The 18,422-nt window shown below is 40.3% G+C and overlaps 1 long non-coding RNA gene across 1 annotated transcript; it reads left to right on the forward strand.

The window, feature by feature from the left end:
* Positions 1-12,330: 12,330 nt before the first annotated feature.
* On the forward strand, positions 12,331-17,905 carry LOC148537922 (uncharacterized). The gene is made up of 3 exons (XR_015873014.1): positions 12,331-12,369; positions 12,835-12,888; positions 17,511-17,905. It is a non-coding gene; the product is annotated as an uncharacterized LOC148537922 (long non-coding RNA).
* The last annotated feature ends 517 nt before the right edge of the window (positions 17,906-18,422 follow it).

Raw genomic sequence — 18,422 nt, forward strand, 5'->3', positions numbered from 1 at the left:
ACCCCACTGCAGTATTACAACTCTAACACAGTGTGTCATGGCTAGGAGCGAACCTGGACCCGGTGTGGAGTCGGACGGTGCTGGAAGGGTTGCTTTTTGGTATTGGAAGGCAGCCGGTCTTATAGTGTGTAACTCATGAATGGAGGATACATTTAGGGCGAGGATGGTTATGGAGATACTGGCAGTACTAGTGAACCGGGGTCAGCCAGGCGTATAGCAGATGGTGAGTGGTGGAGGCGGCTGGAGACCAGGAGCTGGACTGCAAGTGGGCTATGAGACAGAGGTACTTGGAAGCACTGGAACTGGAGCACACCGGTTCTGGTACACCCTGGTACTGGAACACACTGGTACACACTGGAACTCACTGATACTGTGGAATACAGAGGCAAGGGAGCACAGAGAACTAGCTCACAGCAGAAGCTGTGATTGATGTTGCACTGGCAACTAAAGAGCCTCTTGACAGCCCTTTAGTACCATCAGGTAGTGCAGGATTGGTTGCTAGCACTCCAGCCCAAGCAGCAAGCTGATTGGCCCAAATTAGACATGTGACCTGGATCCAAGATGGCCGCACCCAGTGCTCACAGTGCGGAAGTGCTGCCAGTTACATCCCCTCTCACCTGTCTCCAGATGGAAGCCCCTCAGTCTGCAGAGACTCCCTGAGCTCAGTGCCACTCTCAAGGGCCCTACACCCCAGCCAGATGCCCCGCGTCAGAGCACCCGAAGCGGTAAGGACCGCGATCTCGGTAGCCCCTCAGCCCTGGTCATGACAAAGTGGAAAGATACAGGGAGAGAGCCTATGGAAAGTCTCTGGGCATTTCTCCTACCAAAGCAAATATGTTGATTTAAATGAGGTCTCCTAGTCCCTGATCATACATTGCAGGACAATAAATAATCTTATTGTTATATGTTTTTAGAGCCTGTATGAAGAATGGTAAAAATCTTAACATGAATATTTATGTTGATAATGTTATTTCTGTCAACCAGATGATTATAGGGAAGACCATTAATATTTCTCTCTGAGTCCTTGCCGGGGATGTGGAATTCATATCAAATTGGTTGGAGATGGTGTTGGCCAAGGAGTTTCCCAAGTAGTAGACCTGGGAAAGGTGCCACTTGAAAGTAAAGGTTGCTTTGAAATCTTCCACTGATTGTCGGTAAGGGAGACATTTAATTCAAAATTGATGACACTATAACTACTATAGTTTTCATTAGTAATACTTAAGTTTGAATATTATGTCAAAATATATATTTAGACTTCACGTTAACTACTTAGAAGGTGAAATAAGCGAAAAAGATAATTTTACTAACAATATGCTTAGTTTTTGTACACAGGTTTTTATCCTCTTTTTTTGGTTTTGCTGGTTCATTCTAATTTACATAGTGAAACACCAATATTTTTTATCAATCTTATATAAATAATTTTTATATTAATTAGCTTGGCCTACTGTATGACACACTTATATTACCTATGCAGCCAATGTAGAACTAGAGAAGACTCAGCACTCTATGGTCCTATAAACTGTAGAGGGTTTAAATGTTCATATTGTAACGTGTCTAAACCTCTAAGTTCTCATCTACTTTATATGATACAATAGCTAGAATCAAGATCAGTCCATCACCTGGATAGGAAGGCAGACCAATATAGGTTCACTAGAAAAAATGAATGGTCAGAGGCAGCTGCATGCACAAATCAATAAGGCAGAATAAGTACAAACCGTTTGAGGCTTAGGCAAAGTTGTGGACAAGCAACAGTAAATTTGTTGCTGATGCAAGAATACTGCAGGACCATCAGCATCCAGTTTGCTGAGCAGGAGCCAAATGATCTGGCACAGGTGGAAGTAGCAGCATCTGGTTTATAAATTAAGCCAGGGGGTATAGCTACAGCATGCTATATCATCAGCACAGCATATACAGTAGACTAAAGGGCTTATTTTGAGTCAGATGCATCTATTTGCATGGATGCAAATGGCAAATTTTAGTATACACACTTGCTCAGATATACATTTACACATTTCTGTGTATCTCCATCCTATGTTGGACAGATCTTTGCCAAATCTGTCTTTTCATAAAATGGGTGTACTGAGGTGGGAACTGGGCAGTGACCAAGCGATTCAACAGAAATGTACTGTCTTGTGGGAGTATCAAGGGAGTGCTTTTGGTGTGTAGCTTGAGTTCCACACTTTTCTGAATCATGTGTATGGAGAAGGGAAACCTGTTTCTGATGGATTTCTTGCACCCAGCACGTGCAAGTGGTGATATTAAAAATGATAATTGTGGCAAGAAAAACAGTGAGTGGAATGGAATCCAGCTTAAAGCTGCACAGACCCCCTTAAAATACCAATGGAAACTTACATTAGCATAAGGTAGTAAATCAGGCTTCCATGAATACCCGTAGATACAGATACTTTGTCAGAATCAGCCCATAAGTGTGACACAAGCCAAAACAAGGAGCAATCTCTCTCTAACTTTAAATCATGAAACATTATCCCATTTAGATGGAAGTTATTCTCTTGCCAGTAGATCCCCCGGCCTTTGAAAGCAGTAAGGGATCAAAGGAACACACTATGGCCCATACACATTTCTTCTATATGAAACCACATGACCAGCTGCACACATTATGGATGAATATGGTACCCCAACATCACCAGATGTACTGTGCACTTCCATGTTGTGCTATTCCAACCATTCTGATAACTACTTAATCAAGATTAGCTTTGACTCTTCAGTAGCCTTTTTGAAGTTAGTGCAACAAAATACATGAAAGTCCACATGTTGTTTGTGGACTTTCATTATGTGTGTCACTGGAACCCTTCCCAGAGTGGACATAATAGTAAAAACTTTATCAGTGATATAAATGAAGCATTGCAACCAGATCACCTTCTATGAAGCATGGTTTACAGATAAAAGAGGACATTTTATGTGGTTTTAGATCATTGCTTTTATGTTATTGCACCAAATCAACAATTATTGTCACGTTTGGGCTCAGAAGATCTTCCACTGGTGTATTAGAAGTCGGGCTCCTAGATTGAGGAAAGAACCAGAGATGAGAGCCCTGGATAAATGTCTTCCTCATCCACAATTACCGGATGTTGGCTAGACCTGACCAAAGGTGCGGTGTATAACCTACTGGGAGGTGTTCACCAGTGATCCCTCCAATTGGGATTTGGGTTTAAGCGGCACTCAGCAAGCAGGTCAGGTATATGGTACAAGTGGGAAATGGAAGAACACAAACACAGGGAGAGCCCTGGAAGAGTCCTGACAGAGAAGTGAAAGAACAGTCCTGTGTTAGGTGCACTGAAGGTCCAGATGTGGGATGATGTAATACATGCACTGGAATATAGACACAGGAGGGTATAAGAGAATGGCACTAAGAGTCAGTGCTCAGGTGACATGCTGAGTATACATGCTGGTGATCCAGACGTAAAACTGGTATGGAAGAATGACACTAGGAGTCAGTACTTGAGTGATGTACTGAGTACACACACTGGTGATCCAGATGCAGGACTGGTACTGGAGAATGACACTAGGAGTCAGTACTAGGGTGATGTACTGAGTACACACACTGGTGATCCAGATGTAGAACTGGTACAGGAGAATTACACTAGGAATCAGTACTTGGGTGATGTACTGAGTACATCTGCTGGTGATCCAGACACAGAACTGAAGTAGGACACTTAGAAACAATACTGGATGATGCACTGCGCAGACACACACTGGTGTAAATTGCTGGAGTATTTCACTAGAAGAGTGAAGTGTGGAACCTGGAATGCTGCAAAAGCAAGTAGTCACTAGAAGTAGTGAAGTTGTTCAGACAACTTCCTGTTGCCCAGAGCCTGGCTAAATACCCTTAGGTAGCAATCCATTGGAGGATGGTGTCAGCTTACAGCAAACTATGCTACCATTGGGTGAAGGTTAATCAGATGATATTGACTGTCATGGCTGTATCTGTGATGGTAACCACAGGAACCTAATCACAGACCAACACATGGATGTCCTAGCGGACCCCAGGAATAATCGTCAGCTCGTCATGCACCACTGCACCTGATTCCTGACTGCTAGAGAGGTCAGGGGAAGCCGGCGCTGAGGTGAGTAATGGCTGATCCTAGGCCGCAACCTAAAAATTATATTGTTTTTCTTAGTGGTACATCCTCAGCTTGGTAGGAAGATTTATTAAAAGTATGAATATATTTAGTTTAAAAACAACTGCATGGTGCCTGGAATGGCAGCCTCCTGCCTAGAAGTTGCTGCCTGGAGCATCATCTTCTACTGTACTTCCAGTGGAAAACTGCTACAGGAGTGTTGTTGGAATGCTTAGCTTCTGTTTACTGTGCCTAGTACCAGAGACAAGCTGCCAGAGAGCAGCCTGGTCTGCTGGTCCCTGTGGCCCATGCCCTCATTATAACATCATGATGTCACATGTTCGGGGGAGAGTTGGCCGAGGCCTTGATATGGCTCTGTCATTCTATATATGAAGTTTTAGGCTCTCAAATTAACCAAAATGCAATTAAAAATGCTTTTGTACACTAAAATATTTCTAAATGAATCATGAAATGCCATCACTTATATACGAATATGGATCAAGGAGGTGCTACCCCCAACCTATTTAGCGTGTACAAGGAGGAGAGATAGAAGAAACAGTAGATTAATAGATTTGATTGCACTTGACACTAAAAAAAACAATTATAATATTGATTTTTTAAATTTAAACAAACCTTCTCCCTCCTCTTCCGCCTCCCCCCCTCCTTCCTCCCCCCTTCATCTTTCTCCATCTTCTTTCTCCTCCTTCGTCTTCTTCTTCTTCTTCTTCTTCTCCTTCTCTCCCAGAATGCCATGTAAACTGCCTTCTGGAGTGCATGCGCCAATAACTTTTCAAGTGTAAAGAGGAGAACTGGGGCATTGATGATCAGTTCCTTCTGTGACCCACTCTGATGGGGATCGGGAGAAGTAAATGCCCCTGGGGAATCTATAGTCACTGAAGTTGATGGATGCCAATCAGTGCCACTAAGGAATTTATTGGCACTGTGGGTGGGTATATATATTGCCACTGGGGGGGTGAGAGAACAATGCTTTTGTGTGAATATATGGACATGAGTGGTGAGGTTGATGCCACTGGGGGATCTATTACCACTGGGGTGGGGGTAGTTCCACAGAAGGATTGATTGCTAATGAGGGGGAAGAGGAATAATGTTACAGTATATACCACAGGGGTATGGAGGTAATAATGCAAGGGCAACAACACTAGAGTGTAGGAAAAATATGCTAAAGTGGGTCAATTGTTACTGGGGGTCTTGGAATAATGATACTGGGGTCTGCTAGACACATTTACAGGGTGCTTCTGGACTTTAATTGTTTAATTAGTAAAAAAATTACAATTTCTGAGCATTTTCTAAATATGTCAAAAAAGTGTTTAAATATAAATGGTCTATTTTCCCCCAATATGACTCACACTAATTTCTCAGTTGATTGCATTTTCTTTATAGTAAGTTTGTTGACATAAATTTTAGGCTGTTACTGTATCTACAGAACCGAATATAGCTCTCAAACCTAACTAACTGATTTCCAGGGAGCATTTGTATAGCACTGGCAGGACATTTAGGTAGGCAGCCAACTTAGAGTGAACTGTCACAATAACAGTCACTGTGATTTTGACAGGACTGGTATAAAAACATTAGGTTAGCAGATGTGGTCAACAGTATAGTGATAACTTTATAAAGCTGTAATTCAGGGAAGAGTGGACATCAGCTCCAGACATCTGCACATCTCACCTACACAGACACTATTGGCAGCATGCAATGAATACAGTAGGTCTAATTTGTTCCTTGGTACTGTACATGGGATATGCTCAAGATAAACAATGATATATTCTCCTATCTGCCTGACTCAGGTAGGGCTAACAAGACATCGAGCAGGCTCTGTTGCTGGTGGGCATGGTCACTGGAGTGTACACTGAAGTTTCTGGGTTCATGGTCAGTCATTGCAGAGCAGAGGTATGTTTGCATCTCCCTTGCACTCCTGGGTCCAAACAGAGGTCCAGGACTAGTTAATTTGTACCTGCCACCCTTCAGCACCCTTGGACTCAAGTATACTGTCTGTTTAAGGCCCATATGGAATGGTCAGGAATGTGACTGGAAAAGCAAGCAGGATGAGAGTGGGAGATGGGATCAAATGAGAGAATAATGGCAGAGAGGAAGGGGGATGTTCTGTATCAGGGGAGAAGGGAACAAGAATGGGATAGGAGGGTAAGGTTGGCCAATTCGCAGAAAGAGCCAAGTTTGTGGTTGCAAACAGTGGGGAAGGGAACTATGCGACAGGCAAACACATAGGTCAGCAGGTGGGTTTGAGACCCTAGGAGGACATGAGAGAGGAAGTGATGGTGCATCAGTGGTACCATAATAGGGGTCAGGAGGTCACTCCTGTGGCCCGACACAGATAGGAGAACTATTGAAGGTAGTACAGCATAAGAGCAAGGAGAAAAGGGAAGGGAAAATAAGAGATGAGGCAGGGGGAGAGGAATAATATAAATATGTAAGCAAGGGAAGTGGTTACAAGCAGACAAACAAAGAGAATAAGTTTTAGCAGGCAATAAAAGTAGGCAAGAGACCGTGGTAAGTGACAACTCATAAATAGGGAGTTAGAATCAAAATAACAAAAACACGGTTTGGCAGTAAACTCATGAAGGTACAAACAAGCAGTAGCAGAAAAATAAGATTCAGAGGTGACAGAATTAAGTCAATAGAATTGGATTATAGGGGAAGTAGAGTAGAGAGGTAAAGGGGAACAGTGAGAGGGGATGTTAAGAAATTGGTGATGAGGGAAAAAGAAGCACAAACATCAAAATCCTAACAAAGTAACATGTGAAATTGGAACAGTACAACTTAAGTGCATGTGATCTCTACAGGATACACCTCTGCTATCTACACCATAGAAAAGGGAGAGGGAAACCAAACTTTGGTGCAACATAATTGTGGCAGGTGAGAAGGGGGGTATAGGAGGGTGAAATAAAATAAGGTTGATAAAGGAGGAGAAAGATAAGGCAGCATAAAAGGTAGAAGAATGGCTAAAAAGTATCTGGAAGCAATCAGTGGAGTGTCAGTATACATCTCTTAGAAGTTCTGTACACTTTAAAAGATGAAGGGCCCCTTTGAGACTCAAACAATGAAAAGAAAAAAACAAGACATAAAGGGGTATATAGTAAGTAAGAGTTCTAGAAGTGGAGATGTTATCCATAGCAACCAATCAAATTCTACTTATCTAGCACCCTCTATATAATACATAGAATCTGATTGGTTGCTATGGGCAACATCTCCACTTCTAAAACCTCTTACTTTAGTAAATATACCCCAAAACCTGTATAAGTTCTCAGGTTTTAGAAGCAGGGGTGGACAATCTTGAGGATATAGGAGCAGTAGACCAATAGCAGCAGGGGACAAGAGTATTTAAACCCTATATGTAACAAATACAAGGATGATCAGGTGACCAAGCCACCCCGGCGAAACGTGCGTCCTGCCTGCAGACTGCATTAGCATCAACAATCACACACATTCGGCACCACAGCCTTGGTCCACTGACTATCTTGGCGAGGTAACTTTACTGTCACTTCCATGCACTCTCTCATCTGAGTTCCCAGCGTGCGACTCCCCCTGCAATGTCTTAAGGTAACAGGGGAGAGACACTGCTTCTCCTCAGACAGCAGAAGTGCCTTTCTGTTGTTTCCTCTGAGTGTTAAGCTATTTGCACTCTCTCATCCCATGTTAGAATTGGACATGGGAAAGCAGAAGTGATTTAGCATTTTATTAACCACAGACCTTCCTTTCTTCGGCAGCATTCCCATAAGATCTTTTCCATGTGACACTTATTTATCTTATATGATGTTATTGCTGTTCTTTTATTGTATTGTACCGATAAGACAGAACTTGATCTTGTTACATGGTGTAATTGATCTTCACCTTACTGCTGCCTGAGATCCTGAGCAATTCAACTGCATTGTATTAAACCGGATTTGCCTTAGAACTGATAGTTACAGCAGACCTATAGATTAGAACTGTTGGTGCCTGCATATTGACTCTATATTTTCGATTATTCTTATAATTATACTCATCTGTGTGTTTTCTCTCTGATCCACTGTGTTTTTCAAACAAGTGGAGTTAGGAAGAGGGGTTAACTCAGTCTTAGATATTCACCCATTTTTTTTCACCTTTTTTTACCCACAGCTATGCGAGTTGCCAGGAGGCCACTCTTAAATTCAGAGGGATGGCCCTGATTCAGAGCGAGCGCTCTGTCAGAGCGTCCAGCTCTGAATCAGGGCCTGAGTGTTTTCCTTAGTCCTGATTGCAATATCTGTGCTTTTTGCCCATGTTTATACATCATTCTTACTGGCAGCGGTTTTACACTGATTGATGTATTTGGTACATATAGGGTTTAAATACTCTTGTTCCCTGCTGCTATTCAATCAATGACTTGTGATACAAGGTTAATTACTCTCATATTTATTTTTATTTATTTATTAACAGTTTCTTATATAGCGCAGCATATTCCATTGCGCTTTACAATTGGAAACATTTATAGAACAAAACAGGGTAATAACAGACAGACATAGAGGTAAGAGGGCCCTGCTTGCAAGCTTACAATCTATAGGGAAATAGGCATTGATACACAAGGATAGGTGCTATATATTGCAATTTGGTCCAGCCAGAATGCAGAGTTTCTTGGTGGGCTGCATGATCCAGTCACACAGGAATGTCGGCAAAATGTCAGGAGTATGTGAAAGAAAGACAATATGTGAGGTTATGTGTGGACTGTGAGAGGGAATGTAATAAGACATGGAAGCTATGAAGGTAATGTGGTCGGTTCTGGAATCTGATAAGCTTGTCTGAAGAGGTGAGTTTTCAGGGAACGCTTGAAGGATTGAAGAGTAGAGGTAAGTCTTATTGTGTGTGCTAAGGCATTCCATAGAGTGGGTGCAGCCCGAAGAAAGTCCTGTAACCATAATTGGGAGCAAGTAATGCGCGTGGATGAGAGACGCAGATCTTGTGCTGAGCGGAGAGGTCGGGTTGGGAGATATTTTGAGATGAATGAAGAGATGTATGTTGGTGTAATTCGGTTAATGGCCTTATGTGTAAGTAACAGTATTTTGTATTGAATACGGTAGAAAACCAGCAACCAATGGAGGGACTGACAGAGCGGGGTAGCAGACGATGAATGTTTGGCAAGGAAAATAAGCCTTGCAGCTGCATTCATAATGGATTGTAATGGCGATAGCCTGTTTTTGGGAAGACCAGTAAGGAGACTATTGCAATAGTCAATGCGTGAAATAATGAGTGCATGGATTAGAGTTTTTGCAGTGTCTTGTGTGAGATATGGTCGAATTTTGTATATGTTTTTTAGATGTATGTAACATGATTTTGAGACAGATTGAATGTGGGGAACAAAGGACAGTTCAGAATCAAGGATGACACCAAGGCAGCGAGCTTGTTGGGTGGGGTGGATTGTTGAGTTATCAACAGTGATAAAGAGATCAGATTGGTAACTGTTATTGGCCGGTGGAAATATAATTAATTCTGTTTTAGAAATATTAAGTTTCAGGTAGCGAGATGACATCCAAGATGAAATAGCAGAAATACATTCAGTGACACGGACTAATACAGATGGTGATAAATCTGGAGAGGATAGGTAGATTTGAGTATCATCTGCATACAGATGGTACTGAAATACAAAAGAGCGGATTAGTTTGCCAAGAGAGGTGGTATAGATTGAGAATAGCAAAGGACCTAAGACAGAGCCCTGCGGTACTCCAACTGATAGAGGTAGCAAAGAGGAGGCAGAATCAGAAAAACGAACAGAAAAAGAGCGATCAGATAGGTAGGAAGAGAACCAAGAAAGAGCTGTGTCCTTAAGACCTAGGGATTGTAATGTTTGTACAAGAAGAGAGTGGTCAACAGTGTCAAAAGCAGCAGAGAGATCTAGAAGAATTAGAAGTGAGTAATGGCCTTTAGCCTTGGCAGTGACCAAATCATTTACTACCTTAGTCAGTGCTGTCTCTGTGGAGTGCTGGGAACGGAAGCCAGACTGAAGTGGGTCCAGAAAGTTGTGGGTGTTAAGAAAGTGTGTGAGGCGGGTGTAGACAAGTCTCTCCAGTAGCTTGGAGGGGCATGGGAGCTGGGACAGTAATTAAAGAGAGTGTTAGAGTCAGAATTTTGTTTTTTCAGAATGGGAGTAATCACTGCATGCTTGAACAGTGATGGAAAGATGCCAGTAGAAAGAGAGCGATTACAGATTTTAGTTAGGGTTGGGATGAGCACAGGAGACAGAGCTTTACTAATTTGTGAGGGTATAGGATCTAGAGGAGAGGTAATAGAGTAGGAGGATGAGAAGAGTGTAGATACTTCATCTTCATTTGTGGGGTCAAATGAAGAGAATGTGCCAGAGGGTTCAGGTAGGGAATTGAGTAGGTCACTCGCTGAGGAAGAGAATAACATTTCATTTCAGATATTATCAATCTTGTCCTTGAAATAGGAAGCAAGATCTTGTGAATAGATAGTAGCAGGTGGCTTGGGTGAGGGAGGGGTAAGAAGCAGTTTAAATGTATTAAAAAGTCACTTGGGGTTAGAGGCTTGAGCAGAGATAAGAGATTGGAAATATATTTGCTTGGCAGTGTCCAGAGCAGTACGATAAGAGTTGTAGATAGACTTATATGTGAGAAAGTCACTTGGAGTGCGAAACTTTCGCCACTGACGTTCTATTTTACGTGAGAGTTTTTGTAGATGCCGTGTAAAGTTAGAATGCCACGGTTGACGTCTGAATCTACGCGGAGTGTGATGGGTAGCTGGAGCTACTTCATCAAGGGCTTTTACTAGAATCTGGTTTAGGTGTGATGCAGCAGTCTCAGGAGAAGTGAGTGCAGAAATTGGTGAGCGTCGTTGTTGTAGAGAGGTAGATAGTTGTTGAAAGTTAATCACATTAATATTTCTGCGGGTTTTAGGTGGTTTGGTTGATTTCACTGACATTGAGGTTGATGTAATGGAGGAAAGTGTGCAGGTGATAAGATTGTGATCTGAGAGAGGGAAAGGAGCATTAGTGAAATCAGAAACTGAGCATAGTCTGGTAAATACAAGATCAAGGCAGTGGCCCTCCTTATGAGTAGAGGAGTCAGTCCATTGGGAGAGGCCAAGAGAGGAGGTTAGAGAGAGTAGTTTGGAGGCATGAGGAGATTGTGGACTGTCAATGGGGATATTGAAATCACCCATAATTATGGTGGAGATGTCTGAGGATAGGAAGTGAGGGAGCCAGGCTGAAAAATGTTCCAGAAATTGTTGTGGTGGCCCAGGCGGGCGATAGCAGCAACTCGCAGAGAGAAAGGGGTGAAAGTCCTGATAGAATGTACTTCAAATGATGTAAATGTGAGTGAAGGTACCTGTGGGAGAACTGTGAATGTGAAAGATTGGGAGAGTAATATTCCTACCCCACCTCCTTTACAATTGCTAGGCCTGGATGTGTGTGAGAAGTGTAGGTTACCATGTGAAAGTGCAGCAGGAGAGACAGTGTCTGATTGTGTTAGCCATGTTTCTGTTATTGCCAGAAGGTTGAGGTTAGTTGAAATAAAGAGGTCATGGATGGATGTTAGTTTGTTGCATACAGAGCGTGCATTCCATAAGGCACATTTTAGTGACTTGGATGGTGAAGGGAGGCATGCAATGTTTATGAGGTTAGCTGGATTTATAGTTCGTTGTTGGTGTGGCATGTGGGTTGGGCATGGATTTGGAGATATGTCACCTGCTAATAGAAGCAACAGGAGCGAGATATATATATATTTGTGGGATTTGACTGAATGTTTGTTATGGCAAGAGATTGTGGATGTTATTGTCAATGTGTTTAGATAAGTTAAAAGCTCATATGTGTTTGTAAGAGTAGAGGAAAGTAATGAGGCAGCAATAAGTACAGAAGGATGAGCTGCAGGGAGAGTAAAGGATGTAGTAGTCTTAGAGATGATTCCATGGAGTGAGATCATTAATAGAAATTTCTGATACATTTTTGCAATACATTCATAAATGTACAACACACAAACTACTGGTAAGGAATGATATTGTTATTACCTTGTAGTAGATGTTGTTCAATGTTTGTTCAACTGTATTTTTTAACTGTTATATATTTACACTTTGTGTTATAACACACTTAGTGCTTATAATACGGCTGCCGTCGACATCCACGGCTGCCTCTATACTGATTCTAAACTTAAAGAAAGTCTGATTGAGACATGCTACAGCTGAGCACAAATGCTAACTAATCAATGAAGAAATTTGGCACAGGGTTTGTGTAAACACAAGCAGTATCCTACCATAAACTAGGCATCACTGAACAACATCCCCCACCAAGGTAATACAAAATACAATCAAGTCATTACATCTAAATCTTTGCTAACAGAAATAAATTCCATTATGCAGAAATGTAAGAACAATATGTTGCTTGCTAGATGGAAATGGGTAACATACTTTTAAAAATCCAAACAGCTGATCTGAGTGATTGCAAAGCACTAGTTAGACTATGCAGCTTGTAGAATGGGTAACATTCAACATATATATGATGATACATATATCATCATATATACTAATATTTGTTTTCTTACTGTATGCTGATTGCAACATTCATGTTGTTTTCATTTGTTCAATATATGTATTTGTTTTACATGTGAGTTATCTTATTGAAGATAATTTATCCTAGTGTATATAAACTGAGTGCTTTCCTTAGTCTTGATTGTAACATCAGTGCTCTTTATCCATGTTTATACATCATTCTTACTGGCAGCGGATTTTCACTGATTTATGTACTTGGTACATATAGGGTCTAAATTATCTTGGTGCCTGCTGCCATTCAATCAATGACTTGTGATACAAGGTAAATCACTCTCATATATCATATTATATATACCAACAATTGTTTTCTTACTGTATGCTGATTGCAACATTTATGTTGTTTACGTTTGTTCACTATATGTATTTGTTTTACATGTGAGTTACCTAACTGAAGAGAATTTATCTTACCAAGTTCACTATTAAAAGTTAAGTTTTAATTTCATATAATTCTCTTCATTAATTATCAGTACATTTCCTTTCTAAGAGTGCCCCAACAAAGGCTTATTTGTCTTTTTTCTAGTTTTTGCTCTTTTCATAACTATGTATGATATGTGTATTGCACAAATCCTATGGGTGCACCACCATTAGGGTCATCAAGAATTTTTTGTTAAAATGTGTGATAGATCATTACGTTGTTTTTTTCATTTTTGTCCTCATCTAATGGTATTAGGCATTATTCACTATCATTTCTCTCACCACTAGTGCATACTCCTCTGTTTATTCTATATCCAAGCAGCTACTAAGATAATAGGGGTAGTCAGACTTTTTAAAAATTTGAATATATAAACAGTATAGCAGCGCTAATTTGAGTAAACAATTGTATACATGTAGTTAAAAATGCAATTCCTTTTAATAAAAAAAGATTTCACATACAATATAAAATTTCATATATGAGCAAGGTGCCTCACCCTAGTGACTGTCCACATATATGTAGTCTGTGCCTATAGATACTTTCAGATTCAATAATCAGAATTAACTAATACAATAATAGTCAGGATCCTTCTCAGAGATAGGACTGTCCAATAGGTGGATATTTGTCAAGCTTCTCACCGGTAGAGGGATGGTCCTATTTGCATATGAGTTCCTTGTGCAAAGCTTGGAGCCCTCAGATGTTCGCAGTGTGCAGGTAAGATGCAGTCAAAAGAGATGTGATGATAGAGTATAAAGTCCAAAAAATGATGGCAATATTTTTTTTATCTGGCAAGCTGGTTCAGACTTTAAATAAGATGGTAGGTCACTTGGTGGGTGATGAAAAATAACAAGTAACGTGTTTCTCTGTATAGACTAACAGTTTTTTCAGGGAAGAAGGGAAGAAAGGAATAAACTATATTTCACAATTCAAAATAACAAAAAGGATAATGCTGACCCCTTCCTTTTTGTTACTAAGACTAATCATCTTATTTCTCCAGCTTGCAACTATAAGGAAAGCTATAAATTAGTCCCTTCAAATGTTCAAAGGCGGGCTGGATTCATCAGGGCAAATTTTCATCCCAATTTAAAACAGTCTTGAACAAATAGGCAAGAATGCTTTCTGGGCTTTGCTGAACTCTGATGAATAATCTTGGAATATAATTAACTTGATATCATTCCAAGTAATAGCTCGATTTTTCCATGAGGCTTTATGTTGTCTCTATGTTGAAACTTGAGGCATCTAAAGAGGACTGCTCTTGGATTTTTCCCATCTTGACCTCTGGGGGGTCCTATCTTGTGAGCCCATTCTATTACCATATTGGTGCAACTTTTTTGTCTTTTAAGCAGATTTTCTGATTTCTGAAGTGGCACAGACAACACATTGATACCTTTAAAATTGTCCACACATCTCTGCTTTACTAAGGAGATCAGCTGAGTAAGCTGTTGCATCTGATTTTTTTTGTTTAGTGCTTGCTATAACACAGCAATTTATTCAATTGCTTGAACTCTGAGAAGTGGACCTACTGTCTCTAAATTTGCTTGCACAATATCTCCATATGACAGTGAAGATACTTTCAGGAGATGAAGGGGTAGAACTAATAACAGCTGTTGGATCTACACATGTTGCCTTATTAGCCATAGCTTCAGCCTGTGATGAGCCAACATTAGCCATCTTTGGTGTAGTAGCAGTGGTTAGATATTTCTCCATATAATTTGACATAATATATTCACTTGTATATGTAGCCCACTTGGATCTTGTGTGGAGTCTGCTTAAACAGGCAATTCAATCTTTAATATAGCTTGTACAAAAACTGATAACTCCTAATACCACCAAGACTCATCAATAATCACTGATATAATCAACTGTTGTTATTCTACAGCACTCTGAGTTTACAGTATCAGCAGTTTTTGTGGTTACAATACATACAATACTTCTGCTTCCAAAGTATGAGATATAATTGTTTCTTTATATCTAGAACTCTTTCTCCTATCAATTGCAATTTGATTATATAGTAGATGGAAATAAAGGACAAATATCTGCACAGATTCTGCCACAAGCAGTTCAACTTCTCCTTTCCTATATATAATTTATTGACACTTTTTCCCATATTCAATTCAGAAGGAATCCTTCCTTTATTTGGTAATATCTGCAACCATTCAAAATGTCCCCACATTTACCTCCTCCAATACAGGCACCTCTCATATACATGTGTTTCTAAGTCAATTGCAGGTGCTGGCATCCATATACCCCCAGTGGGAGAATCAATCTTTTTATGACAAGTGAATGACTGCAAATTTGAGCACCGTCTTCACACCACCAGTGTATATTGCTGCTGTTTGCATTTAGTGATCACTGGTAACTTCCAGTCTCCTGGTGCAGCTGAAAGCAGAGAGGTAACAGCTCCAAAGCTCAAACCTCTGGCCCATCTTGCTGCTGCTAATGGCTACCCTCTTCCAGCGTGAGCATCAGGCCAAGTATCATAGCAGCTCAGATGCAGGGATAGCAGTTTTCATCTAGAGAGTTTGAGCAGACAACAGAATGGATCTAAAGCTGTGTCCTGCTACATTGCAGCTGGATCCTGAAGTCCGACATGAAGAGCTTTTTGAAGTAGAGAAGGTGGGCATCCTCAACTTCTTCATGGATACCCCTAATTTGGAGATTGTTCCTTTGAGCTGTGATATCTTGGTCTTCCTGACCCTCTTGGAGCTAATCAATGTCGTGGCACATTTGCTGGAAATCAGATTCAAAAGTTTAATGGATAGTGATCACATCTTCAAATCCATGTTCCTGTTGGTCCATTCTGCCACAGATTGCCAAGATGTCTGCTTTCATGGTGTGTGGAGCTTGTACAGATTTCATTATGTCCTTGATCTCCTTAAACAGAACAAGAAAGTCTCTGCATATAATATGAGTGAGTTTATCTTCTACCGATTCTGAGTTGTATGGCTCAGGAAAGGAGTCAGGTGCATTAGTCTTTGGATCAGGTGGAGTTTTGTGCTTCAATGGCTTCATGTCTTAGGCATGGTATGGAGAGGTAGGGCTGCAGGTCTGCAGGAGTAGTAGGTCTATTGCAGGAGCTGTGGAGGAGTGCCAGTGGACAGTGGGAATGGAGTACCTGCAATGCTGGGTCTCTACACTTCTGTGCCAAGGATCCTGCACATGCAGTGGTCTGCAGATCACACAGAGTAGGTTATGGGACCAGTCCAGCAGCCTTATGTTAATAGGCTATGGTCTCCATACAATGATTCTGATAACAGATTTAATATATGTACTGGCAGAAAATTATTATAATACCAGTGACATAACTATAGTAGCATTTTTGGATTTTTAAACTCAAAACTTTTCATGCAACAACCATCATCAATGGAGACTTATTACAAAGCACAGATTTATTTCTCCTTTTATTATCTGCCCTAAAACTGAAGAAAAATAAACTTCTGCCTTTTTCTGTGGCTAGGCAATGATTTCTGGTTTAATAGCTAGGCTACACAAGGGTCACAAGAACCTGACAGAGAATAATATCTGTAATTGAAGGGATTGAGAGGCGAGGGAGGCTTCCTGTAAAACTAAGTGCTTGGAATGAGGTGTGAAAAGGCAGAGAGGTGATCTTACTGACAGGCAAATTTATGGTTTCTAAGACCCTTTTACAATTAATTGATATGCTATGTGTTAAAGTTGATCTGAAAGCAAACACATGAACATGTTTTTATTGAAATTCTATGCCTGAGGTTCCTATTATATAACATAAATTTACAAATAGATTTTTCTGTATATAATTTTCACACTTCAGTACAGTTTTTATATACTCGGGGGGCAATGTTGACCAGCAAATAGTTAGCTGAAAATGTGAATACAATCCTGGGATGCATAAATAAATGCAAATTAAGAAAACAGATTACTACCATTGTAGAAATAACTAGTTGGACCATGGGATACATTTACTAAGCATCAGTTTTTACTTTATTTGCGTTGGGCATTGACAGCAGTTTAGTATTGAAAAATACAGAAAAGTCACAAAGCCTCGTCATTTGCTTGTTTCTGTTGAAAACCACAGAAAAATGTACCTGTTAAAACTGATGGAAACCGAACAAAAATGATGAACAATTCTTGGTGCTATTGTATTGGTTTTAACAAAGCACATGCTATTACGACATCACAAAAAACCATCGAAAATGCCCCAAACCACCAAATTACTCTGAAAGGGTGTAAAGAGTTCACTGGAGAGTGGTAGGGGTTGTTAATTGGTATATGGTGGCATATTCCCTGCTGATTTATTTACTCCTGAGAGGAGCTGTAAGCTTGTCTGGTCTTCTTCACTGTTGTCTTGAATATTTTTTGATCTGCACAATTGTCTGTCTTGTCTTTAATGCTTATTTTACTTTAGTTATTGTTTATTTGTGCATGTCTGTGGTGTGCTTGTGGGTAGGATTATTGGTAAGACATTTTTTTCTTCTCTGTGTTTGATATAATAGGTAAGAGGAGAGATAGTAGTGAGGAGGAGATGGAGACAGAAGGTGAGGAAGAAGCTCAGGAGGAAGAACAGAAGACTGGAGAGGATAGGTGGAAATCAAAATGTGGATGCATCATAGGATTTTCCTGTGAAGAAAATGTTGCACTTGTCAAATCCATAGTTCCTTGTCATTACTTTATTTTGGGGAATCTGGCAGCCATAACAACAACTAGGTAGCAACACCAATTATAGAATAGTGTTGTGACATGGGTAAAATCTTTTGGTCCATTTAAGAAGTCTGAGGCCCACTGCAGAAAAAGGCTCTTAGCCATTACAGTAGGGTAAAGCAGAAAATAATTGATGAGTGCAAGACAATATTTATTAGTATGAGTACATGGAAAATGGAGGCGCACAACATTCTACCCCCAAAGCTAGTTTGTGGCATCAAGATGCTTGACTCTGATACACCACCTCAGCCACAAGACATGGGGTGTGCACTTGTTTGCTTCAATATCCTCTATAAAAAAATAATAATTAATTAGTATATTATGCTTTGAAACACAGAGCACATACTTTGTTAATATATTTTTACCTAATATTATAAGCCATTCATTTTTTCAGCAAAATACAAATACAGCTCATAGATACTCAAACAAGTCAAGACAATAATATAATTTATCAAAAGAGGCACCACCAACACCTGCATTTGGCCACTATTGTAACCCTGAAACCCTGACCAGGTTAGCAACAGCTATTGAGTAACAAACCCCTGTGCGATTAAGATTCTATTGTGGACTAGAATTAGTCAACAACTCTTGAAGATCTTTCTTATGCCTCCCTTTCAAAAGAGAAAGATACATTTTGAATAATTGTGTTTATAAAATTTTTGCTTCAACATTTAACATGTTATGTGTCTTTTTGATTTTTGGGCATG

The sequence above is a fragment of the Taudactylus pleione genome, unplaced genomic scaffold, assembly GCF_031769625.1.
Source record: "Taudactylus pleione unplaced genomic scaffold, aTauple2 ptg000042l, whole genome shotgun sequence".
In the NCBI taxonomy this organism is placed as follows: Eukaryota; Metazoa; Chordata; class Amphibia; order Anura; family Myobatrachidae; genus Taudactylus; species Taudactylus pleione.